Raw genomic sequence first — 26,320 nt, 5'->3', positions numbered from 1 at the left:
TTGATGTACATTTTCTTCCTGGTTTCTAATTATTCTCTATTATCAGTAGAATATCCTTGTACTATATCTTTGAACACTCATCTGATTATTAGTGTGTATTTTTAGAAGTGGAATTGCTGGGTCAGTGAATATGCATTTGAATTTTGAAGCAGATCGCCAAATTACCCTCCAGGAAGATTTTTTTGCAGTTGATGTTTCTACCAGCAGGCTTTGAGGGTTCCTGTTTCCTTCAGCTTCCTTAAGTTGGCTGTTACCAATGTTTGTAATCTTAGCTATGATATAAGTGAAAAGTGATATTTCATTGTTGTTTTAATTTGCATTTAAAATCTTATCTTTAAAACAGAAGGGCTTGGCCAGAGCATATCAAGTTTAGTTTGTCAGAGCCTCTGGGGCCTGGGAAAGTGTGAAAAAGTAGGATATAGGAGAATTTGTTGTGCCTTTTATCCAGATAATTTGCAGGCAGTGCATTGATATTAGGTGCTCAAAATTGTTTGATTGTCCTGGGCACATTTGTGAGAAGTCAAGGTAGCCTTTCTGTCTTGTTGGGCACCTTTTATATATTGAAACTATGCTTTGCTCTTAAACTGTGCTAAATTGGTGACCAGTTACTTGGTAAATTTGGGTTTCTCTCTCTGGGATCGACTTTTCCTTCCAGACCTTACCTCTTACAGGAGGAAGGATTATCTTTCAAACATCATCATGATTAATTAGTTGTTTAGTTAACAATGAAATGAAAGAAATAATTGCTCCTTCCAATTCCAGTCTGGCTTCCAGAGCCTCTGATCTGCAGGTCAGAGAGGGGCCCACATCACCAGCACTCGCTTCTTCAAAACAGAGACTATGAACAGAGACTTCCAGAATCTTCTCTGATCACTTTCTGCTGCTTTGTGCCAGCTTTCCCAGGAAGGTGAATTCTGGGCAGTGTCCTGTGATTTTCCTCGCTTTGGTTCACACAGCAGTGGATCTGTAACATGTGGTTGGTCATCCTCTGGTTTCAGTGCTGGTGCAATTTTATTCCCAGTTTTTGCTTCCCCTTGTCCTCAGTCAGTTTTTTTTTTTTTTTTTTTGCGGTACGCGGGCCTCTCACTGTTGTGGCCTCTCCCGTTGTGGAGCACAGGCTCCGGACGCGCAGGCTCAGCGGCCATGGCTCACGGGCCCAGCCGCTCCGCGGCATGCGGGATCCTCCCAGACCGGGGCACGAACCCGTGTCCCCTGCATCGGCAGGCAGACTCTCAACCACTGTGCCACCGGGGAAGCCCCCTCAGTCAGTTTTTTGATGACTGTGACAGCACATGGAACAAGTGGTTATATGATTCTTTCACCATTCTCTTTCCTGGAGGTTAACATGTCTGAATGTAATCTTGTTATGGCATCCAACGTCCAATTTCTGTATTAGCTTGTGTCTGAAATTCAGTTATAAGTCAAGGATCTAGGCTTGCTTGGAGAACAGTATCAGTATCGCCTGACAAACTCATGTAATGGGGAAGCATCTTCCGTCTTCACACCTACTAACCATAGTATGTATAAGGGAGACACAAGAATATAGTAAATTCAGGGTTATATTACTCGAGCAAAAATAATTGATGGTTACTAGACAGAGGATAGTGAGAAGGACAGGGAGCATGTCACCTGGCAATTCCTATCATTCTGGAGAAGACTGCTTTAACCTTTGATTTGCTAATTAATTATGGAGAGAGACAGTCATGCTATAATACCCAGGAGGTCACACAGCTGTACACCTAACTCACTTTTATGTGAAGGAAGCAAATGCGCAAAACTCAAGATGAGATCAAGGCAGCCTTTTTTTTTTTTTTTTCAAAATGAAGCTCATTAACCATCAATGAGCTATTCAGCCTGTGTCCTGTATCAGCTTTACGCTCTCAAGTTCTCAGTGTGTCCCAACAATTGTTGCCTCAGTTACTAACTCAGTCATCAAGGACAGGGTGAATTGTTCTGTTCAATTTATTAAAAAAGGCATCCGTGTGTGTATCTTATTTTAGAAAAGTTCTTACTGCAAAGAAATTAGCGAAGTAGAAAATATATGTATTTTCACATAGTCTTTTAGGGGCTGCCTCTCCTCTGCCCTAGCAGAAGCCTTTGGAGGAAGTGACTTTATAATTTTTTTTTTTTTTTTTTTTTTTTGCGGTACGCAGGCCTCTCACTGTTGTGACCTCTCCCGTTGCGGAGCACAGGCTCCGGACGCGCAGGCTCAGCGGCCGTGGCTTACGGGCCCAGCTGCTCCGCGGCATGTGGGATCTTCCCGGACCGGGGCACGAACCCGTGTCCCCTGCATCGGCAGGCGGACTCTCAACCACTGCGCCACCAGGGAAGCCCTAAGTGACTTTATCATTTATCATCCAATTCGGGACCCTTCTGAGAAGGGAACGCAGCCCTATCCTTACTGATTCCAGGGCAGCAGGTATACATTTGGACCGCTGGACCGAACTGGAAGTTCTAGCTTTCCTACTTAGGAGTCTAGACTCAATGCTGTGCCACAACCCCAGAAAAGCAAGCCCAGCTCCGTCGTGTAAAATGAAAAACTGCATTTTATAAAGGTTGCCCAGAGGATTCAGAGACAAGTGTTCACATTTCTTCTCACGGAGAGATATTTAATCAACACCCATCTTTAGCATCGCTGCCCTTCCACACCAAAGTGCTTCCCCAGGGACACCCAGCAACATGGGCTCTGTCCCTCCAAAGAGCCTTCCTGCACCATGGATTGACTTCTGGTCCCCGGCCCAGATTTCCTTCTGCACCCAGTCAGGTCTGGGAGGAACCAGCCTCCCTTGGAAGCCTCTTCTCAAGTATTCTCTCTGAGGGGCTTCCCCCACCCGGTCGCAAGTAGAATATCACAAATTAACCCAATAAAACAGATCTTTCTCTTTTTTTCTTTTCCTTTTCTTTCTTTTAAACTTTTTTAAAATAAAAGATACAGATAGGTTGGGAGCCTTTACTGTCATCTTCTTCAAGTTTTGGTGAGGCAGAGGAGATAAAAACATGTGCTTAATCATCCATGATTAACAGACATTCTGTGCCACGTTCTTTAAATCTTTTACTGAGTCTTCATACCAGTCTAAAAGGTTGATGCTACTGTAACGATTCAATATGCAAGAAGATGGAAGTTCAGAAATATTAAGGGGCTTGATCGTTCAAATTTGTTCACATCGTAGATCTGGGATTTCAAAGCCTCAGTAGCCTCCAAAGCCCAAACCTTCCTCAGCCTGCATCACAGAACATCTTTTTAATATGAGGATACTGACAATTCGTAAGCTCCATGAAAAGTTTCCTATCAAAATACTAATTTTTGTGGTGTTTTAGATCAGTTTCATTGCTGGTCCACTTAATTTAATAGTTGATCAGACATAGACAGAAAAGATAATATCTAACGAGCATGTCTGAATTCCAGAATATTAAAGAATTAGTTAAAACCTTCCCAGAGCAGCCAGAAGAACTGAGGAGATGCGGCAGTGCTTGGGGTATAGTGTGCTCTGATCAAAGGCTGCCTAGTGACCCTGTGCAATCATTTGAAAATAAAAGGAAAACAAAATCTGCAAGTGCTTAGAGAACACTCAGAGAACAATTTATAGGGCAAAATCATAAGAGTTTATTATGCTAGACAAACTTCATTTCTAGTGTTTTGTAAAGTGACATAGTGGATGAAGAAAATGTAAGCAGCAGATGGAAGGTATCAGGGCTTTCACACAACACTTGCTACACCAGAAAATAATTAATTAAAATTAGTGTCTCTCTAAGCATTGTTGCTTTCACTGAAAATTAACTGAAGTAAACATAACTTTTAAAAGATGAATATCAGCCTGCTGAGATGAAGAGCATTTCCAAAAGCAAATGGTAGGACCATTTTTTAGCATGCTGCGTTGAATATCCTCATTACACTAGTGACCATAGATACATAAACACTTACAATGACTAGGTTATAAGAAAATCCTACCTTACTTTAGAGATGGAAAAAGCAAGCCCGAGGAGATGGGTTAATTCATCTAGTCTCAAATATAGTGGGAAAGTTATTAAATAAACCATTAGTTTTTCTGTGTACTCTTGTTTTAATAAGACATGGTTTTCAGAATGGAATAACTTATCCAAAACAAATTTAAAACGACACTGTTAACTAATTTCCGAAGATATGGCTATTATCAATACCTTTGTAAAACTGGAGAATGAGAATATTATAAACGCAAAATGTCCCTTTATAATTTTCTTAAAACATTCCATTTCTTTTCCTAAGAGAATGACCTGGCTTGAGCCATATAGAAATTATTCTGCTTTTGAGTACTAGTGAGAAGAAACATCTTTATTTCTTCAATAGACATTTTTGTATGCCTACTATGTGCTAGTGTTGTGCTAGGCTAGGGGTAGGGGGATAAACTAACATATCAGGTTCCTCTGATGTTGGAGTGTTCATTTCAGTGGAGCCCTAGACTTTATATTATGGTTGTAAGCAGGCAATCTAATTAAAATTTTCCTTATTTCCAATGTCCAAGATTTCTGGTTTTCACAACAGCTATCACATAATTATTCTGACATTCTACACATATGGTATTACTAGATAGCCATGGCTGTGAAATGTGGTTCCTTAGCAACTGCAAATGTATCTTGGAAAGGCAAAGAAATTGTCATGAAATGCTCTAGGACAACAAGTCCTTATCCAAAACTGTAGGTTAACCCACAATATAATAGTTTTTAGTATGTAGTGAAAAATATTTCAAGTAGAAAACATAATTCAAAATAGCATTTTTTCTGGCGATTTCTTAATGTTGGAAGTCACACTGTTGCCTAAATGAGACAGATGGTTTACCTTAAATTTTTTGCCCAGGGTTTGCGGTGTATGAGCAGTACAGGGCTAGGCTTCCACATTCACTGTCTGCTCCTCTAGCATCACATTATTCTGAATTAAAATGATTTGAAGGGAAAATTCTTTAAGCTCTAGGTGCTCCCAATTTTACAGGCTCCACACTATAATATATCAAATATGTAAAACTGTACCACATCCCATATTAAATATGTAATTTATCAAGCATTATGTTCAGAAAGCAGAACTTCTCAGAGTGCAATCAGAAGCAACTTCCCCACTGCCAATCTAAACACATTCTGGGCTAAATTCTTTCCCCACCCCTGGATAAAATCTTAGACCCCAGAACCCATCTGCTTAGTCATAGATGGTTAAATCTACTCTAGTCATTTTGTCAAAAGAATTATCTCATGTAATTGTAACAAATGTTGCCATTCCAGTGTGATGCTCAATTCAAACTTCAGAGTCAGAAGGTTTCTTTTCCTCCAGATTTGGTGGAGGGCCGTGGTCAACTCTTGCTCTTGTGGGAGCGTTTCTGAGCTCCTGAGAAACCCTCTCTGTTGACAGGTCCCTCTAACTGAGCTTTTTTCAGTGCAGTCAGTGCCTAGGGCTGTCCAAAGCTCTGCATTCCACAGCTCTTTTCACTGAGGTTCTCACTTTGCCCAAAGCCTTCTTGCACAGGACCTTGGACAGGACAGAAATAAGTACCCAGATCACACACTTTACTCTGTCATCACTGAAAGTACAGTTACTTCCTAAAAGTTGTCCTTTTTCTGCAACTACTGGAAACTTCAGCTAACCACTGATGCGTAGACATCTTGTTCAGGTGTGAATCAGCTACAAGTGCCCAAAACTCTGGGTCCCACGTTTAATATAGCCCGGGCCCTAAGAGTCTATATCCAAGTCAGCGTGACTCATTGCAATACAAAGTTAGTATGGGAGCAATAGGCCCTACAGAGAAGGACCTGAGCTGTGAAATCAGACTGAACTGGGTTCAAATCCACAACCTCCAGCTCCAGTCTCTGGTATTGCGGGGTGGTGTGGAAAATACAAGTTACTCAAGTTCTTTGAGTTCCAAATTAGTTAATCGATCGTTAATTTTTCAGTGTTTGGCGTAACATATATATAAGTGAATGATTTTAGATGTAAAATTATACAGCAGGGTGAAAGTTAAGTAAATCAAGGAATAAGGGCAAAAGAAAAATGTGACCATAAATTTAAGATATAGTCAGAATTAATTTGAGTACACAAAGTGTATGTCATCACAATTTCCTCTTCACTTAAGTGGAGCTATGAGTCTCTGACATGTAATAGTTACTGATTAGTTATATGGTGGTCATCATTACTGCAGGTATGCACAGCTTGTCACTGCAAAGACTGCAAAGATGTGTTTGTTTTCACTTTACACTCAGTTTTCAATTCTTCTGAGGTTATCATGAGAAGATAGAAATGAATAGATTTTGAAATCAGGATGGACTGGGCCAAATGAGTGAGCTTTCCTGATGGATAGTAGATAAAGTGCATTCTGAACTAGAAAAGCTCTCAGAATATAGAAGCAAACAATAAAGGTAGAGAAGTAAATTATGCAGTTACTTATAGAAAAATGTAAATATTTGTAAAAATCATTATAGGAGAGGAAGGAGGCCTTAAGGGTAAACTATTTGGATGATTTTTGTTTTTGTTGGTATTACTATTATTATTTTCAACTAATTTTTGTTGAATTGTAAATATGAGCTAAATCCTTAATGTGTGTTCTCACTTAATTCTCAAGAGTGAAAACATTTGTTATCTTCCAATAGATGGATGAGGGTATTGAGGTTCAATTTGCCCAAGTTAACACAGAATTCAAGTCCAAGACTGATTTTAAAGCACCTCTTAACCATTACATGGCTTACATTATTTATAAGCCATAAATAAACTCAGGAACCAGAGCCTATCCACCAACTTCTAAGGCACAAAATAGAGGTACAAACATTTTATCATATAACCTGCTCTAGCATAGAATTAGGTATGTAGTAATGAATTTGACAGTAGCTCTTAAGATGTGAAATAACATGGGGGAACTTCAGTGACTACCATCATCATTTTTAGCCCATCTCTGATAATAAAAAAGCAGTAGTCATCACAATAATAATGATGCTTTTGTTATGGACCACTGACCTTATACAAAGTATAAATAATAACATCTTTAGGAAATTTGACTACATTTATTGATCCCTAACATATACTCTGGAAAAACAGTGTGCTTGATGTGTAAACATTCCTTTGAAAAAAGTCCCCAAAGCATACCCCTACCTTTCCCACATTTGATAAATATTGTTATCCGTTGATCTTTCTTTAGAGAATTCTGGAAGCATTAAGGGTATGAGCTATGTTCAAGAAATTTTAATACTGAAATTACTAGAAGAATTTAGTTTTGATGCTTATTATCTGATAATACTTAGCAGCAGGAACTGGAGAGTCACCAAGCTCTGGCTGTTTATATTGATATTAATTTACCTTGTTTGTCAGGGAGGAAAAGAAAATCTAGAGAAATACATATAAAGAGCAAAATGCTTAACCCAGGTCATGCTTAAATTCAGCATTAACTATAAATCTGTTTAAAAATAGATGAAACCATGGAGCTGATACGAAACTATTTGATTCCTCTAATTGGCATTTTCACGTTACATGATTTAGACTTCCCTTTTCTATCTTGAACTCCATCCTCTCTATGCTTTCAGTTCAGCAAGGCTTCATTTTGGTTCTTCTTTCCAAGACATGTGGTATAAAACATTTCTAATCTGGGCATCCTTCTCTAACGACCACTCCATCCCACCATCACGAATAAGTCACCTGTGTATCATTACAAGGTGGTACTTGTAACGGAATGTGCTGGAGTGACACCTGATATTCAGAGGGCACATGGAGCACCTCCCCAGTCACTGTGATACTCTCTCAAATAGCTTAAAGCATTGAACCATACAATCATGTTGGTTAGAAGCAGTCAATTGAGGCAAAGAATGTTTAAATACCCACAGACCAGTTATAAATGGTCCTGAGCAGGGGTGTGTACACGATCTAAACATTATCTGATATGATTACCTAATGGAAATATAGAGTCACAATTTGTAAAAGCCACCAGAATTTGTAGAAGTCCATCACTTACACTTTAAAGACAAAAAAAAAAAAAGGTTTCTAGACCCAAATTTAGCTCCATCTATTAGAGTTGGTAAATATTTAGAAAACAGCATATACAGATATCTACACATTTTAATAAGATACTGAATCTTGTTGACAAGGTGACTTTGTTTCCTTTATAGGCTGGGAAAATGTGAATGGAAGAATTATAGAATGTCATTTTTTAAATTTGGCATCATTCTATAGCCCTCTTTGCAAGTGAAAAACTAGATTAAAATACAAAATCAGCTAAAATGATCCAGTTAAAGCAACTCTGCTTTTCTTGACTTGCTTATTTATCTGAAAATGTTCAGGAATATTTTAGGTGGAAAATATTATCAGGAATAGAATATCTGCCTATAGGGAAATATATTGATCCATTTAGTATGAAAAATAAATGGTAAATTGAAGGCTCAGAAACATAATTTATCTACAATTGGAAAGGGTCAAAAATCAAGAAATAAACTTGCACACAACTTTTTTCTCAGCCTGCTGGCTGTGGGGAACTAGATGTAGGACAGCATCTTGGATATTAAGATGCCTAAATGGACCCAAGTCACTCTAATTTAGCTATCGAAGGGCAAAAATGCAAGCAAGCCAGTAACAAACTCTCATAATAACGGCATTTCAAAACAACACTTTTTGAAAAACTGTTTTCTTTCAAAAACAAAGAAGATATTCAGAACAAACTGTTTTACATTCAAACGTGTTTTGGAAACACTGAATACTATATTCCTTCTTTAGAGATTCAAAAAATATATTCATAGATTAAAAGTTGTAATGTATTTATTTTTGTTTTTTTTTCTGTGACACAGAATTTTCCCAATTTGCCCATTATAGCCTTTTTGGAATATCTTCTATAACATTTTGTCAAACACAAGTGTTTCAAAAGAAATAACTTGAGAACTCTGAATTGGACTTTTTGGTGACTTTACCTGCATTACTTAAAAATCTTGCACATTTACACAAAGAGTACATGCTATATTGAGAGTTCTCCAAAGCTTGGTTTTAGTTGTTTCTTGGAGTCATATCCTAAAATTGAAAGGATTTATTCATACAAAAGGAAAAAGCCCTCATTTTCAATACAGTTACAGAAACCTCCTTACTGCTTAGTTAGGGAAGACCTTCTGCTTGGGGATTGTGATTATTCATGAACGTGCCTTAGGGTATATTGCTTAAATTAGATTTTCTGATGGTTTCGTGACCATGTAATTTAGTTTGTGTTTGAAGGCTAAAATCGACAAATGATTGGAAGTTTAAAAAAAATTTATATTACTACTCTTTCCACTTTTGTGTATGTTTGAAATTTTCCATGATAAAAAAGTTAAAAAAATAGCCCCCCCCCAACATTCCTACCATAAACATGTTTACGAGTTGGTATTACCCATGGAAGTGACACTTTTCCAACTAATATCAGAAAGATTTTTTTTTCCCTACTGTAAAGGGAAAGGCAGTGTAAACACAGATAATAAAGCTTGATTTAAAAAGGATGCTTAAATATTTATGGAATAGTCTTACAAAAGCCAAATACATTAATTGGTCTCATTCGTATGCCTTAATCAAGGATATTATAAATATTAATCAGCATGTACTTAATAAAGCTGACAAATCTGATATTGTTAATAATTTTCTAGAATACTTTAATTTTCTTTGGTAATGCTAAATAACAGAAAATTGAAACAGATGCCTCATAGTAGGCTTACTAGGAATTAAGAATCTAGTAACTTCTTTTCCTGCTCAGAGCAAATATATACTTCAACCACTAATCTGTTTGGATATGGTCTGCTTTTATCAGCTTGGCTGTAAAGGCTGCTGTTTTGTTTTGCTGTTGCTGTTGCTAAACTGAATGGACATTACTCATAATTGAGGACAAAAAGGTGAAAGACATCATTCTGCTGTGGTTATGTTACAGATTTTTTTTCCTCTACAAGTGAGATACTGCAAACAGTTCTGAATGCAGCATTCAAGAAAAGACTGAACTGGAATAGGTCCAGAAAAGAGTGCCTAAAAAGAGCTGAGGGGAAAAACAGCAGTATAAGAAGAGTCTAAAATAAATAGGCTTTTTCAGCCTGAAAAAACCAAGGCTGAGAAGGGATTTCATTGGTGGCTATAAAATCAGGAAGTGTATAGATAGAGAGGACATGGCTTGTTGACCAAATTCATTGACATTTTAAAGAATCATTTGTCAACTTATTAAAAGAAGTACTTATTTACAAAATGACTAATATTCATATTACAGTTAAAATCCCAAGAAGAAGACTTTTAAAAACATGTATACAAAAAGAATTTTGGAAAGAAAATGTGAATGGCACATCGTGAGCTGATTATTAGGAAGTTAGGAACATTGGGAATCCTCATTTTTTTTGGTCAGAGGCTTATGAAGGGCTTTGCAATAGTAATCTGGCAAACAGACTCTCAAAAAAAAAAAAAAATCCCTGATTGTTAGCATTTGCTGCTTTCCATGATGTAAATACTCACTCACCGTGATTGATTTCAAGCTACCAAGAGTTTAATAAGTGGCTTCCACAACCCATCAAATACACCACTTACATCATATTTACAACCTGTAAGCAAAGTCACTGTCGGAGAGGACTGTTATATTTAGACTGAGTGACCCGGAGGGAAGAAACCTACAATACTCCCATAACTTAGCATAATTGGGTTAAAATGGTCATTTAAAAATCTAATTTCATATGTCTTCTCTCGCATTTGTATGCATTCTTCCTTTGGTTTTCATTCATTCATTCATTCATTCGGTCTCTATGTCTTCACCACCTGGCATGTGATGTGGGCTCTAAGAACAGGAAGACTTGGCTGGAGAGGAGATTGGGGTGCAGGCCTCCATAGTCTGATGGTATATGTCTTCTTGGGTTATGAAGAGCAGTGTACTGGACAGGCAGATATTACATACACAGCATCTGTAGACAAGTAAAAGATGATGGCTCTGTGGGTATGAGAACCACAGGGCCTCTGGTGCGCCCTTTCCCAAATATAATTGCTCCTGAGTCTCTTGCTTTCTTTAACTGCACTCAAGTATGCATGGTTCTTCCTAAATAAATGGCTGTGTTGAAAGAAACTGTAGGAAAAAAATAATAGCAAGACAATGACTTGTAGTTAACTGAGTTAACAGCTTCATGTACGCAAAATGAACAATATCCAGGGGCTTTTCCACCAATGCACTGAAAGAATTACGATCATACATTTGTTCTAGAAAGTGGCTGGAAGGAGTTAAATTTGTTTAGCTCTATTACTAATAAAAAGACTTGCTTAGTAATTAACATCAAGGCATTCATTTCATAAAAGGGCATTAGTGTCCTGTCATAAAATAGGAAAGATTAAAAATCGAAAAGATGAAGGGCTAGCAGCTCTTTCAGGCTGAGAGATATCTTTTACCTGCACCAAAACTCTATTCTTTTCAAGATGTTTTCAGCCGTTCACTATGCCAGCTTCATGGTTGGCTCTGTGGGATAAGCAGGAGGTTGGCCTTTGGTGATGTGTATGACGGATAGAGCTGGTTCAAACTGGAAGCCTCACTAACTGCTTTAACTAGGAAGCAACTGTTTGTTGATTAAAAAAAAAAATTGCTTTCAGTTAAAGAAAGTCTTGTGTTTATTCAGCTAGTCAATATAAATTAGAGTGCAATGCTTAGATAAATACTTATTAGTCCCTCAGAAATCAGGATTTCCTTTGGTTAAAATGTATAAAAGACCTAGAATATTTCTGACTTCACTTTATTTCGACATATGAGTAACATGTTACGTGGTTGCACACATAAGATACATATTTGGAACTTCCAGAGGCAACATTATTTATTCTATGTCATTAAGTAATAGCCTAATGCATCACGATTATTTATTATTAACAAATTTTCAAATATGGGGATGTAAATCCCAAAGTTTCCTAAACTTGCTTACAGATCACATTTTGAGAAAGAACTGGCAGCTTCGTGGTGAGACTGCAGGGCTTCTCAGTTCATCCACCTCCATAAAACCCAAGCCTAGCGCAACGCTTGGCAACTACTGAGAGTTCCATGAATGACTGTAAAACAGATAGAATGTGTTCAGAAATATTAAGTAATAACACAGTATCTTCCACTTGATGGATTTACTAATAATGTTGTCATTCGGATCTCTTCTGTAGACCTAGGTGATGAATATTCAGAAAACATAAGAAATGTAATCTTAGGTAGTATGCATAATTTGGAAGTATAATCACTGCTTATAATGCTTACAGTTATTTACAGTATTTCATAGCTGTGGAAAATATTTTCATCAGAGTTGTTGTCACCACCCCATTATATCATTTATTCTTAAAGTAACAGACATTGCAAGGGATTGAAGTGACTTAACCAGTGATATAATTAAACAGAAGGTACATATTGCTTTTCAAAGGTGAACGTCAACCAGCTGACATGAGAAACATTTTTAAAAACTATTTAGCTTACTAGAGTTTAGCTTACTGTAGTCTTTATTTACTGTTGATACAGAACATTGCCTTTTTGTATTTGCTACAAAATTACAACACTCTTAGTAATCATGTTTATTAATCTTTCCCATTTGCAGGGTTTTGTTTTTCTTTTAGTGCATTCGTATCCCTGGCCTGAATCTGAGCCGTCTGGGCATGTGGAGCTTTGTGTCAAGTGCTGAGGCTATAGATTTGTGTCCCCAGGGGTCCTTCCAGCCAAGTGGCTTACTCTGAATTGTAGCCCTCATGGCTGATGAACCACTGCAGGGCCGCTCAGCACCACACCACAGCCAAGCTGTGCAGGCTTCCTGTCCTTGGCTCTATGGGAGCCCTTAAAGCAAAGAACAAAGCATCCAGGTAGACCCAACACATTCCTGTGGGAAATGCCACAGCCAACTGGTAAAGAAAGGCCTCAAATATCAGCTCAGATAACACCCAAATTGACCGAAATATGATGTCTCATAACAATTAGGAGAGGAAAGAAAAACTCATGCTTTCTGGCCTCCTTAGTCATACAGGATGCATCACTAGTGTCATTTTAAAAATACCGAGATTACTAAATATATACGTGTGTATATGTATATATGCAATTGTGGGAATGTGTGTGTCTGACTTTATAAAACAAGCCCCCGTGTAGCTGTCTGAGGACACAGAGGAAACACAGCAGAGGGGTACCCCTGGGTCCTTTCCCATGCCACCTGAAGCATAGCAGCTTCCTGCAAAGGGAGTGACACTTAGTCTAGGTGTTTTCGCAAGGAGATTGAAGGAAGAACTGTGATTTTTAAAAAACACATCTCTGAATTTACCTAAACTGAGTATTGTGAGCTTAATGCTTTTACAACTTCACATTAAATGATGCTGTCTCTACATATGGCTTGTGATCAAACACCTTTCTCAAGTAACAAGAAACACTTTAAAAAAATATTAGTATTTCTTTCCTTACTTGTGAGTTTCTGACAAATTCATTAAAATCTTTAAGACTTCCATTCTGGATGTATGAAAGGCGAGGACATTTTGTGGCAATGAATTTGGGGTGTCTTGGAAGAATATTAGGTAAAAAAAAATTGGAGATTGCCTTTAGGATTTTGACAACTAAAAGATATTATGGACTGAATGAATTTTAAAATAAGGAGGCCAGTGTAATAACTTGAGGTGCAAAGACTCCATAAGCTTTGAGAGATTGGCAGTCGTGTTTGGGTGTGGTTGTGAGAGTGTATGCCTCAGTAGGTGCAGTTAGTGGGAGGGAGAGACAAAAACTACTCTAGGCAAGAGGAAGAAGTCCAATCATCTGAGTTATGCAGGCAGAAACCTTAGTAGCCCATGTTGAGTAAAAAAATTCAGAGTTAACAAAGAAGAGATTGTATTCTAAAGCATTATTGCCAGAGAGGGCAAAGGACATACTGCCATAGGAAGATTTCTCCAACCATAGATCCATAAGGGGTTTTCTTTTGTGAAGAGAGTGAGTAAGGCTCAAAAGAACAAAGTTTAGGGAAGTGAATGAGGGTTGCTGGTGGGTGATGGAGTGGTAGATCAGAGAATGGTTTACTCTGAGGTCCAGCCTACTCTCTAGAGGGCCTGTGAAGGATGAGTGTTGTATGCTGGCTCAGGCTGAGGGTGGCCCAAAATTTAGGGGTTTGGGGAAGGAGAGATTCCTAGTGAACGTTGGTTAATATTGTAAGTTTTGTTCCGATTGATCAGTTCATGAGCAAAGAATGGACATTTGAAGGATGTCTGTGTGCCCTTGTCACAAGTAAACAAGGGCATCCATGAGTCTTAATCTAAGTCATGTGGGGAAGGGTGTTTCTTTACAGGGGGACACTTTTTGGATCACAAAAGGTTGGAGAATTTAACCTTTACTTTTTCCTAGGATCATAGGGCTCAGGTAAAAATTCAGTATTTTCACCAGCCGTGGCAGGGCCGGGTGTGCAGAAGATCAGTTGGGTCAGAACTCCAAGAAGGACCAATGAGAGTGTCTGGAGAAACAGCGTGTAGTGATGGCGAGGAATCTCGGCACAGATGGCAGGCTGGGACCCAGGCAGTCAGACCTGAAAAACATCCCTGGAAAGAATATGTATCCCAGCAGCAGGGTCTCAGGCGTAGGGCTGAAGATCAGAGGCAAAATTTCATTCCTCAGAGCTCAGGTGTTGAGAGTAAGATGGGGTCCCAAGTCTCAAAATATGTAAACTGGCTCCTGGCTTCTGGAACAGGAAAGCATTTCCATTTAGAGTAACCAAGACCTCAGTAGCACTGAAATAAATCAGAGATAGGTTGGAGATTATTGAAAACAATGCTTCTTCCAACAATGAGGGAAACTGATTCCCAACTCTGAAGCTTAGTTCAGCTTTTATGGGATGGGTGGGAAAGACAGCAGGCAGAACCTGGCACATACTATCTTTACAAAGGAATTTCTTCTTCAAGAAAGCCAATTTATTTTCAGCCTGAATAATGACCCACTGCATCATGAACCTCTGTCATTTCCATACTATACACTTAGGAATTTCTTTTTGTTTTATAGGTCAGCATCCTGAGCCTCATGTGGGAAAAGCATAGTTAAATTTAGGAAGGAAATAGAATATAAATAGCTATATTAAAGGATTGTAAGGTTTGAAAAATTACATGTCAAAACTGAAAATGTAAAAGTTAGTTTTTGGGGTTTCTCTATTTTTAAATTCCTATTTCTCCTCTGTTGATAACATTAATGTTGAATACTGAGTTATTTTTATTCCAAATGTTGAGTATAGTTTTTATATGCAATATGTGAGACTTTTATAAACGTTATGCATGTGGTTTACCAGTTGCTTTCCTTAGGTTATCTTAAGTTTATTTAAATATCCCAGAAGTGCTGATAATACATAAACATGAATGTATGATAGAAAAGTCTGTTCTATTTTTTTAATTCATAAGAATATTTGTGAAAGTTTTATGTACGGGAAGAAAACATATCATTTTCCTGACCCTGTGTAACACAGTTCCCAAGGATAAATTCAAATACAGCAATGGCTTCAGAACTGCTCTCTCTATATCTGGTCTAGTTAAGCCCTGGCTTATTTATTCAAATTTCAAATGTTTATTCAACAAACAGAGTGGCTTAAGAAAATTTCTCTGATGAATGCTATCTAGTAGCATGTAGTTGTAACTTTGCAATAATACCTATCCTGATGTGACTTATATTTTGGTTATATAAATAGCAAGTTTAAAACTTCTTATGCCTTACACTGATGTAGGAATACATATATATCTCCCTTCCACATCAGTGTAAGGCTCAAGAAGTATTAGAGGATGATAGGTGTACTTTGTACATATTTGACAGTGCTACAGTTCTCAGAACAGTGTCTCATTCACAATCAGCGTTCATTATATGTAGTGATTTAAATAAAAAATTACATCTTAAAGCTGAGTGTTGGGCTTCCCTGGTGGCGCAGTGGTTGAGAGTCCACCTGCCGATGCAGGGGATACGGGTTTGTGCCCCGGTCCGGGAAGATCCCACATGCTGCAGAGCAGCTGGGCCCGTGAGCCATGGCCACTTAGGCTGTACGTCCGGAGCCTGTGCTCCACAAGGGGAGAGGCCACAGCAGTGAGAGGCCCGTGTACCGCAAAGAAAACAAAAAAACAAAAAAAAGAAAAGAACCTGAGTGTTATCCTTTTAATCCTATGCATTCCTATCAATTGTTAAAACAATTAATGTGTATAATTATGAATTATGCATAGAGTTAGAATGTGTCTAGAGACGTGTATGAGATGTCAAAGATAAGCTGCCAGGCTCTGTCCCTTAGTTCCTGATCACAGCCCACCCTCTGGTCTCTGCTCCCTGTCCTGGGCCCCACTTCCTCCCCGTAAGATACGTGCACAGAGTGCCCCTGGAATTGGAGTCCTTTAGAGATCTGACCTCCGTCTGCTCCTCTAACATCAGTTCCTGATTTCCTCCACCTAAGCCCCATGCTTCAATCATCCTTAACCGTGGGCAGGTTGATGAATGAGCCATGGTTTTCAAGCCTCTTCAGCCTTTGTCCACAGTGTTCTATTTTCCTGGTGAGCTTCCACACAACAATGGGCATTTCCTCTGACTTCCAAGGTGGACTTTGCCGTTGTCTTCTCTGCATCCTCACTATACCTCATCCTTACCTCTGTTTTAACATTGACTCCTCTGTACTGCATTTACCTGTTCTTATTCCTGTCTAACTCACTTCACCAAGAGCTCTTTGAGGGTGGGGGTCCAGTCTTATTCTGTTTACATTCCAGTGCTTTGCCTTGCACAGTGCCCTGCTGAAAGATTCTCAAAGAGTTCCTATTAAATTAATTAATGAAAGTTTGTTTTTCAATATTTTTTTCTTCTATGGAATAACAGGGGTAGATTTAAGTAAATGGATGCCCTTGGAAATTATTCCTAAATATAATCAGATCTATGCAGATAAAAAATCCTATAAATTTGATACTTTTAGCTGTTATGTATGTAAAATTTTAACATATTTTGATACTATCACTATGTTAATTCATCTACTTTAGTCAATCATCGTACTTTTAATTTTTATTTTTATTTTTTTTTTTTAAACATCTTTCTTGGAGTATAATTGCTTCACAATGGCGTGTTAGTTTCTGCTTTATAACAAAGTGAATCAGCTATACATATACATATGTTCCCATATCTCTTCCCTCTTGCGTCTCCCTCCCTCCCACCCCTCTAGGTGATCACAAAGCACCGAGCTGATCTCCCTGTGCTATGCGGCTGCTTCCCACTAGCTATCTATTTTCCGTTTGGTAGTGTATATATGTCAATGCCACTCTCTCACTTTGTCCCAGCTTACCCTTCCCCCTCCCCATATCCTCAAGTCCATTCTCTAGTAGGTCTGTGTCTTTATTCCCATTTGCCCCTAGGTTCTTCGTGACCATGTTTTTTTCTTTTGCTTAAATTCCATATATATGTGTTAGCATATAGTATTTGTTTTTCTCTTTCTGACTTACTTCATTCTGTATGACAGATTCTAGGTCCATCCACCTCACTACAAATAACTAAATTTCGTTTCTTTTTATGGCTGAGTAATATTCCATTGTATATATGTGCCACATCTTCTTTATCCATTCACCTGTTGATGGACACTTAGGTTACTTCCATGTCCGGGCTATTGTAAATAGAGCTGCAATGAACATTTTGGTACATGACTCTTTTTGAATTATGGTTTTCTCAGGATATATGCCCAGTAGTGGGATTGCTGGGTCATATGGTAGTTCTATTTTTAGTTTGTTAAGGAACCTCCATACTGTTCTCCATAGTGGCTGTATCAATTTACAATTCCACCAACAGTGCAAGAGGGTTCCTTTTTCTCCCTCTCCAGCATTTACTGTTTGTAGTTTTTTGATGATGGCCATTCTGACCAGTGTAAGATGATATCTCATTGTAGTTTTGATTTGCATTTCTCTAATGATTAATAATGTTGAGCATTCTTTCATGCATTTCTTGGCAATCGGTATATCTTCTTTGGAGAAATGTCTATTTAGGTCTTCTGCCCATTTTTGGATTGTGTTGTTTCTTTCTTTGATAATGAGCTGCATGAGCTGCTTATAAAATTTGGAGATTAATCCTTTGTCAGTTGCTTCATTTGCAAATATTTTCTCCCATTCTGAGGGTTCTCTTTTGGTCGTGTTTATGGTTTCCTTTGCTGTGCAAAAGCTTTTAAACTTCATCAGGTCCCATTTATTTATTTTTGTTTTTATTTCCATTTCTCTAGGAGGTGGGTCAAAAAGGATCTTGCTGTGATTAATGTCATAGAGTGTTCTGCCTATGTTTTCCATTAAGAATTTTAGAGTGTCTGGCCTTACATTTAGGTCTTTAATCCATTTTGAGTTTATTTTTGTGTATGGTGTTAGGGAGTGTGCTAATTTCATACTTTTTACATGTACCTGTCCAGTTTTCCCAGCACCACTTATTGAAGAGGCTGTCTTTTTTCCACTGTATATTCTTGCCTCCTTTATCAAAGATAAGGTGACCATATGTGCGTGGGTTTATCTCTGGCTTTCTATCCTGTTCCATTGATCTATATTTCTGTTTTTGTGCCAGTACCATACTGTCTTCATTAATGTAGCTTTGTAGTATAGTCTGAAGTCAGGGAGCCTGATTCCTCCAGATCCATTTTTCTTTCTCAATATTGCTTTGGCTATTCGGGGTCTTTTGTATTTCCATACAAATTGTGAAGTTTTTTGTTCTAGTTCTGTGAAAAATGCCAGTGGTAGTTTGATAGGGATTGCATTGAATCTGTAGATTTCTTTGGGTAGTAGAGTCATTTTCACAATGTTGATTCTTCCAATCCAAGAACACGGTATATCTCTCCTTCTATTTGTATCATCTTTAATTTCTTTCAGCAGTGTCTTATAATTTTCTGCAAACAGGTCTTTTGTCTCCTTAGGTTGGTTTATTCCTAGATATTTTATTCTTTTTGTTGCAATGGTAAATGGGAGTGTTTCCTTAATTTCACCTTCAGATTTTTCATCATTAATGTATAGCAATGCTAGAGATTTCTGTGCATTAATTTTGTATCCTGCTACTTTACCAAATTCATTGATTAGCTCTAGTAGTTTTCTGGTGGCATCTTTAGGATTCTCTATGTATAGAATCATGTCATCTGCAAACAGTGACAGCTTTACTTCTTCTTCTCCAATTTGGATTCCTTTTATTTCTTTTTCTTCTCTGATTGCTGTGGCTAAAACTTCCAAAACTCTGTTGAATAATAGTGGTGAGAGTCTGCAACCTTGCATTGTTCCTGATCTTAGTGGAAATGGTTTCAGTTTTTCACCATTGAGGACGATGTTGGCTGTGGACTTGTCATATATGGCCTTTATTATGTTGAGGAAAGTTCCATGTATGCCTGCTTTCTGGAGGGTTTTTATCATAAGTTGGTGTTGAATTTTGTCGAAAGCTTTCTCTGCATCTGTTGAGATGATCATATGGTTTTTCTCCCTCAATTTGTTAATATGGTGTATCACATTGATTGATTTGCATACATTGAAGAATCCTTGCATTCCTGGGATAAATCCCACTTGGTCATGATGTATGATCCTTTTTATGTGCTGTTGGATTCTGTTTGCTAGTATTTTGTTGAGGATTTTTGCATCTATATTCAGCAGTGATATTGGCCTGTAGTTTTCTTTCTTTGTAAGATCTTTGTCTGGATTTGGTATCAGGGTGATGGTGGCCTCATAGAATGAGTTTGGGAGTGTTCCTCCCTCTGCTATATTTTGGAAGAGTTTGAGAAGGATAGGTGTTAGCTCTTCTCTAAATATTTGATAGAATTTGCCTGTGAATCCATCTGGTCCAGGGCTTTTGTTTGTTGGAAGATTTTTAATCACAGTTTCAATTTCAGTGTTTGTGATTGGGCTGTTCATATTTTCTATTTCTTCCTGGTTCAGTCTTGGAAGGTTGTGCATTTCTAAGAATATGTCCATTTTTTCCAGGTTGTCCATTTTATTGGCATAGAGTTGCTTGTAGTAATCTCTCATGATCCTTTGTATTTCTGCAGTGTCAGTTGTTACTTCTCCTTTTTCATTTCTAATTCTATTGATTTGAGTCTTCTCCCTTTTTTTCTTGATGAGTGTGGCTAATGGTTTATCAATTTTGTTTATCGTCTCAAAGGACTAGCTTTTAATTTTATTGATCTTTGCTATCGTTTCCTTCATTTCTTTTTCATTTTTTTTCTGCTCTGATCTTTATGATTTCTTTCCTTCTGCTAACTTTGGGTTTTTTTGTTCTTCTTTCTCTAATTGCTTTAGGTGTAAGGTTAGATTGTTTATTTGAGATGTTTCTTGTTTCTTGAGGTAGGATTTTATTGCTATAAACTTCCCTGTTAGAACTGCTTTTGCTGCATCCCATAGGTTTTGGGTCGTCGTGTTTTTATTGTCATTTGTTTCTAGGTGTTTTTTGATTTCCACTTTGATTTATTCAGTGATCTCTTGGTGATTAAGTAGTGTATTGTTTAGCCTCCATGTGTTTGTATTTTTTACAGATTTTTTCCTGTAGTTGTTATCTAGTCTCATAGCATTGTGGTCGGAAAAGATACTTGATATGATTTCAGTTTTCTTAAATGTACCGAGGCTTGATTTGTGACCCAAGATATGATCTATCCTGGAGGATGTTACATGAGCACTTCAGAAGAATGTGTATTCTGTTGTTTTTGGATCGAGTGTCCTATAAATATCTATTAAGTCCATCTTGTTTAATGTATCATTTAAAGCTTGTGTTTCCTTATTTATTTTCATTTTGGATGATCTGTCCATTGGTGAAAGTGGGGTGTTAAAGTTCCCTACTATGATTGTGTTACTGTCGATTTCCCCTTTTATGGCTGTCAGCATTTGCCTTATGTATTGATGTGCTCCTATGTTGGGTGCATAAATATTTACAATTGTTATATCTTCTTCTTGGATTGATCCCTTGATCATTATGTAGTGTCCTTCTTTGTCTCTTCTAATAGTCTTTATTTTAATGTCTATTTTGTTTGATATGAGAATTGCTACTCCAGCTTTCTTTTGATTTCCATTTGCATGGAATATCTTTTTCCATCCCCTAACTTTCAGTCTGTATGTGTCCCTAGGTCTGAAGTGGGTCTCTTGTAGACAGCGTATATATGGGTCTTGTTTTTATATCCATTCAGGCAGTCTATGTCTTTTGGTTGGAGCATTTAATCCATTTACATTTAAGGTAATTAATGATATGTATGTTCCTATTCCCATTTTCTTAATTGTTTTGGGTTCGTTATTGTAGGTTTTTTCCTTCTGTTGTGTTTCCTGCCTAGAGAAGTTCCTTTAGCATTTGTTGTAAAGCTGGTTTGGTGGTGCTGAACTCTCTCAGCTTTTGCTTGTCTGTAAAGGTTTTAATTTCTCCATCAAATCTGAATGAGATCCTTGCTGGGTAGAGTAATCTTGGTTGTAGGTTTTTCTCCTTCATCACTTTAAATATGTCCTGCCACTCCCTTCTGGCTTGCAGAGCTTCTGCTGAAAGATCAGCTGTTAACCTTATGGGGATTCCCTTGTGTGCTATTTGTTGTTTTTCCCTTGCTGCTTTTAATATTTTTCTTCATATTTAATTTTTAATAGTTTGATTAATATGTGTCTTGGCGTGTTTCTCATTGGATTTAGCCTGTATGGGACTCTATGTGCTTCCTAGACTTGATTAACTATTTCCTTTCCCAAAGTAGGAAAATTCTCAACTATAATCTCATCAAATATTTCTCAGTCCCTTTCTTTTTTCTTCTTCTTCTTCTGGGACCCCTATAATTTGAATGTTGGTGCGTTTAATGTTGTCCCAGAGGTCTCTGAGACTGTCCTCAATTCTTTCATTGTTTTTTCTTTATTCTGCTCTGCAGTAGTTATTTCCACTATTTTGTCTTCCAGGTCACTTATCTGTTCTTCTGCCTCAGTTATTCTGGTATTGATCCCTTCTAAAGAATTTTTAATTTCATTTATTGTGTTGTTCATCTCTGTTTGTTTGCTCTTTAGTTCTTCTAGGTCCTTATTAAATGTTTCTTGTATTTTTTCTATTCTATTTCCAAGAGTTTGGATTATCTTTACTATCATTATTCTGAATTCTTTTTCAGGTATACTGCCTATTTCCTCTTCATTTGTTAGGTCTGTTGGGTTTCTGCCTTGCTCCTTCATCTGCTGTGTGTTTTTCTGTCTTCTCATTTTGCTTACCTTACTGTATTTGGGGTCTCCTTTTTGCAGGCTGCAGGTTCGTAGTTCCCATTGTTTTTGGTGTATGTCCCCAGTGGCTAAGGTTGGTTCAGTGGGTTGTGTAGGCTTCCTGGTGGAGGGGACTAGTGCCTGAGTTCTGGTGGATGAGGCTGGATCTTGTCTTTCTGGTGGGCAGGTCCACATCTGGTGGTGTGTTTTGGGGTGTCTGTGGCCTATTATGATTTTAGGCAGCCTCTCTACTAATGGATGGGGTTGTGTTCCTGTCTTGCTAGTTGTTTGGCATAGGGTGTCCAGCACTGTAGCTTGCTGGTCGTTGAGTGAAGCTGGGTCTTGGTGTTGAGATGGAGATATCTGGGAGGTTTTCACCGTTTGATATTATGTGGAACTGGGAGGTCTCTTGTGGACCAGTGTCCTGAATTTGGCTCTCCCATCTCAGAGGCACAGCCCTGATGCCTGCCTGGAGCACCAAGAGCCTGTCATCCATACGGCTCAGAATAAAAGGGAGGAAAGAAAGAAAGAGAGAAAGAGAGGAAGGGAGGAAGGGAGGAAGGAAGGAAAGAAGAAAATAAAGGAAAATAAAATAAAGTTATTAAAATAAAGAAATAATCATTGAGAAAAAAAAAATTTTAAGTAATTTAAAAAAAGCGCACAGACAGAACATTAGGACAAATGGTAAAAGCAAAGCTATAAAGAGAAGCATACACATACACACTCACAAAAAGAGAAAAAGGGGAAAATATATATATATATATTTGCTCCCACAGTCCACCTCCTCAATTTGGGATGATTTGTTGTCTGTTCATGTATTCCACAGATGCAGGGTACATCAAGTTGATTGTAGAGATTTAGTCCGCTGCTCCTGAGGCTGCTGGGAGAGATTTCCCTTTCTCTTCTTTGTTGGCACAGCTCTCGGGGTTCAGCTTTGGATTTGGACCTGCCTCTGTGTGTAGGTCTCCTGAGGGCGTCTGTTCTTCGCTCAGACAGGATGGGGTTAAAGGAGCCGCTGATTCGGGGGCTCTGCCTCACTCAGGTTGCGGGGAGGGAGGGGCACGGATGCAGGGTGAGCCTGTGTCGGCAGCGGCCCGCGTGACATTGCACCAGCCTGAGGCGTGCCGTGCTTTCTCGCGGGGAAGTTGTCCCTGGATCCCGGGACCCTGGCAGTGGTGGGCTGCATAGGTTCCTGGGAGGGGAGGTTTGGAGAGTGACCTGTGCTCACACACAGGCTTCCTGGTGGAGGCAGCAGCGGCCTTAACATCTCATGCCCATCGCTTTGGTCCGCGCTGATAGCCGCGGCTCGCGCCCGTCTCTGGAGCTCCCTTAAGCAGCGCTCTTAATCTCCTCTCCTCGTGCATCAGGAAACAAAGAGGGAAGAAAAAGTCTCTTGCTTCTTCGGCAGCTCCAGACTTCTTCCGGACTCCCTCCCGGCCAGCCGTGGCGCACTAACCCCTTCAGGCTGTGTTCACGCCGCCAACCCCAGTCCTCTCCCTGCGCTCAGACTGAAGCCCGAGCCTCAGCTCCCAGACCCGCCCGCCCCGGCGTGCGAGCAGACGAGCCTCTCGGGCTGGTGAGTGCCGGTCGGCACCCATCCTCAGTGCGGGAATCTCTCCGCTTTGCCCTCCTCACCCCTGTTGCTGCGGTCTCCTCCACATCTCTGAAACTCCCCCGACTCCGCCACCCGCAGTCTCCGCCCGCGAAGGGGCTCCTAGTGTGGAAACCTTTCCTCCTTCTCAGCTCCCTCCCAGAGGTGCAGGTACCGTCCCTATTCTTTGTCTCTGTTTTTTCTTTTTTCTTTTGCCCTACCCAGGTTCGTGGGGAGTTTCTTGCCTTTTAGGAGGTCAGAGGTCTTCTGTCAGCGTTCAGTAGGTGTTCTGTAGGAGGTGTTCCACATGTAGATGTATTTCTGATGTATTTGTGGGGAGGAAGGTGAGCTCCGCGTCTTAATATTCCGCCATCTTGAAGTTCCTCCCCATCAACTTTTTAAAGTAACAGATTATAGCACAAGAACTGTGGACATGGCAGATCATGAAAATGAATATTATTATGAATTAAATGAGTTTATGTGTACATATGTCAATATTATTTATACATGTTTATATCTGTATTTCTATTCTCTATCATCTATTTCATTGAGATCCTATAAGAGTATATCAGAGAATATAAAAAATAGCAAAGTAAAAATGGCGTTTTGTATTTATCTATTTATGAACCTTGTAAATCAAAAGCGTACTAGGAGAGTTGATGGAAGCATACAGAAGAGAATAATTAATTCTTCTTGGAGAGATCAGAGAAGTTGGCACAATGGAGATAATTTTTAATTTAGGTCTTTGATGATGACTAAGACTTTTCCAGATGGAGCGCACCATTCTACCCAGAAAAATAGCACCATGGGCAACAGAAAAGTGGCCTGATCATGCTGGGTGTGTTTGGAAAGCTGGAGCGCACGTCAAAGGGGCCATGGTCCCACTGTAGATAAGGGAAGATGAATGTGGAAAGACAGAGAGGAACCAGTTGTTTGAAAAATCTTAGGACCAAAAAAAAAAAAAAGTAGCAATTATATGCAGATATCCTTTCTTATTTAGTCTAAAGAATAAAAGGTCAACATCCACGGAATGAATATAAATCTCTGCCGATTCTTCTTAGTTTTACATTGTAACCATTTTTCATAATGTGCATAAAATACCACGTTTGAGTGTGCTTTCTTAAAGCAACTATTGCTATGTGTAATACTTCAATACGGTCTCTATTTTTAGACCTCATTTTCAGAATTCATTGCCATAATATATTATGGCAATGAAGTAAAATTTTGTACTGATTTCTCTTTGAAGAAAAACTTATGAATTTCTTCAAGTAAACCACATACTTTTTGTCTTTTAAAAGACCATATTGCATCCTCTTGCCTACGTAATGGATGCATTTAGCTAAAATGCAATCACATTGTTTGACCTTGTTTTTCCCCTTTGGCATTTCCAGCGTTTAGACCTCATAATAGTTTGAAAAAATTAAGCTGGCACAGGAGACACTGCACAACCGCAAAACTAGTTGGAATTGGCAGAGCAATCAAGAGCTTGGCTGATATTTTGGCACTTGCTTTTGTCATTGAAGAGGAACTCTTCAAGTAAATAGATTATTCCAGTATTGGGGGTTTTGAGAATGCTTATTCTAAAATTCTTTTCTATTTTGAATTAAGCCATGTCTATACGTGGCTAGACAAGCTGCCCGGGCGTTGAGAACACATCTACAGTCCTCATCTGTAGTTGAGGACTGATGTCCTGAGAACTCAAACAGTTCTGCCCCATCAGTGGTTTGCAATAAAGCAATTCAATAATTAAGGTTCATAATCTTAATTCCCACAATATGAAATTCTTCCTTGCCAAGTTTTATTTACTTCTCAAAGATAAACACATTCTCTTTTTTTTCCCTCCTGGTAGTACAGATGCAATATCAAAGGCCTACTTTCAAAATATTAGAGCAGGCTCGCTCCTTTTTGAAGTGCAATAAGGGCTGTCACTGTCTGCCACATAGATTATTACAATAGTCTTCTAACTGGTTTTCTGATTTCTATCTCAGCCTCTTCCACCCTGTTCATTCCCCACTTCACAGCTAAAGTTATTCTAAAATACAAATTTGATGAAGTCTCCTTCCTACTTAAAATCTAGTAATGGATTTCAAAATAGAAATTGTAAATTTACTGGTAAGGCCATTCATGATCTATCCTCACCTACCTGTCTAGTCTCTTTCTTCCCTGCTCCCAGTATGTAGACTGCCTTCTGTACCCCAGCCTTCATTTTGTTAACTCACTCTTCTCTTCTCACATGATATATATTTATCTCCAGAAAGCCTCATTTGACTCTCTGAGCCTAGATAACTGTTGCTCCAGTGTACTTAAGATAATGCTATACTCTCACATTATATTTACTATTTATTCTCTATTTCTACACGTGAAGCAGAAAGAGTGGGTGCTTTGTTTACCTTTTTTCCTTGCATCATTCTTGTCACTTAGAATGTACTTATTTATTAAGTGGAGATAAGAAATGTGAAAAACATGATATAGGTAAGTCACCAAAGTTCTCATCATCTTGTCAGCTGACAAGTCTTGATCAAATTATTTTAACCTCTGAGCCTATCCCCATTTCATCAGCTATAAAATGAGGATGTTGGGATTACATAAATTCTATATCCCATCTGGTCTAAAATTCTATGATCCTATTTATCATT

General features: G+C 38.5%; 1 protein-coding gene across 3 annotated transcripts in view; it reads left to right on the top strand.

Moving 5' to 3' along the window:
* The window catches only part of SGCZ (sarcoglycan zeta), a gene marked incomplete at both ends in the record, with an annotated part of 869,709 nt that overhangs the window by 74,301 nt on the left and 769,088 nt on the right, over positions 1-26,320 (top strand). The gene's annotated exons all lie outside the window — the stretch shown is intronic.

The sequence above is a fragment of the Hyperoodon ampullatus genome (assembly GCF_949752795.1).
Source record: "Hyperoodon ampullatus genome assembly, chromosome: 20".
NCBI lineage: Eukaryota > Metazoa > Chordata > Mammalia > Artiodactyla > Ziphiidae > Hyperoodon > Hyperoodon ampullatus.
This window is presented reverse-complemented; position numbering and strand designations above follow the sequence as displayed.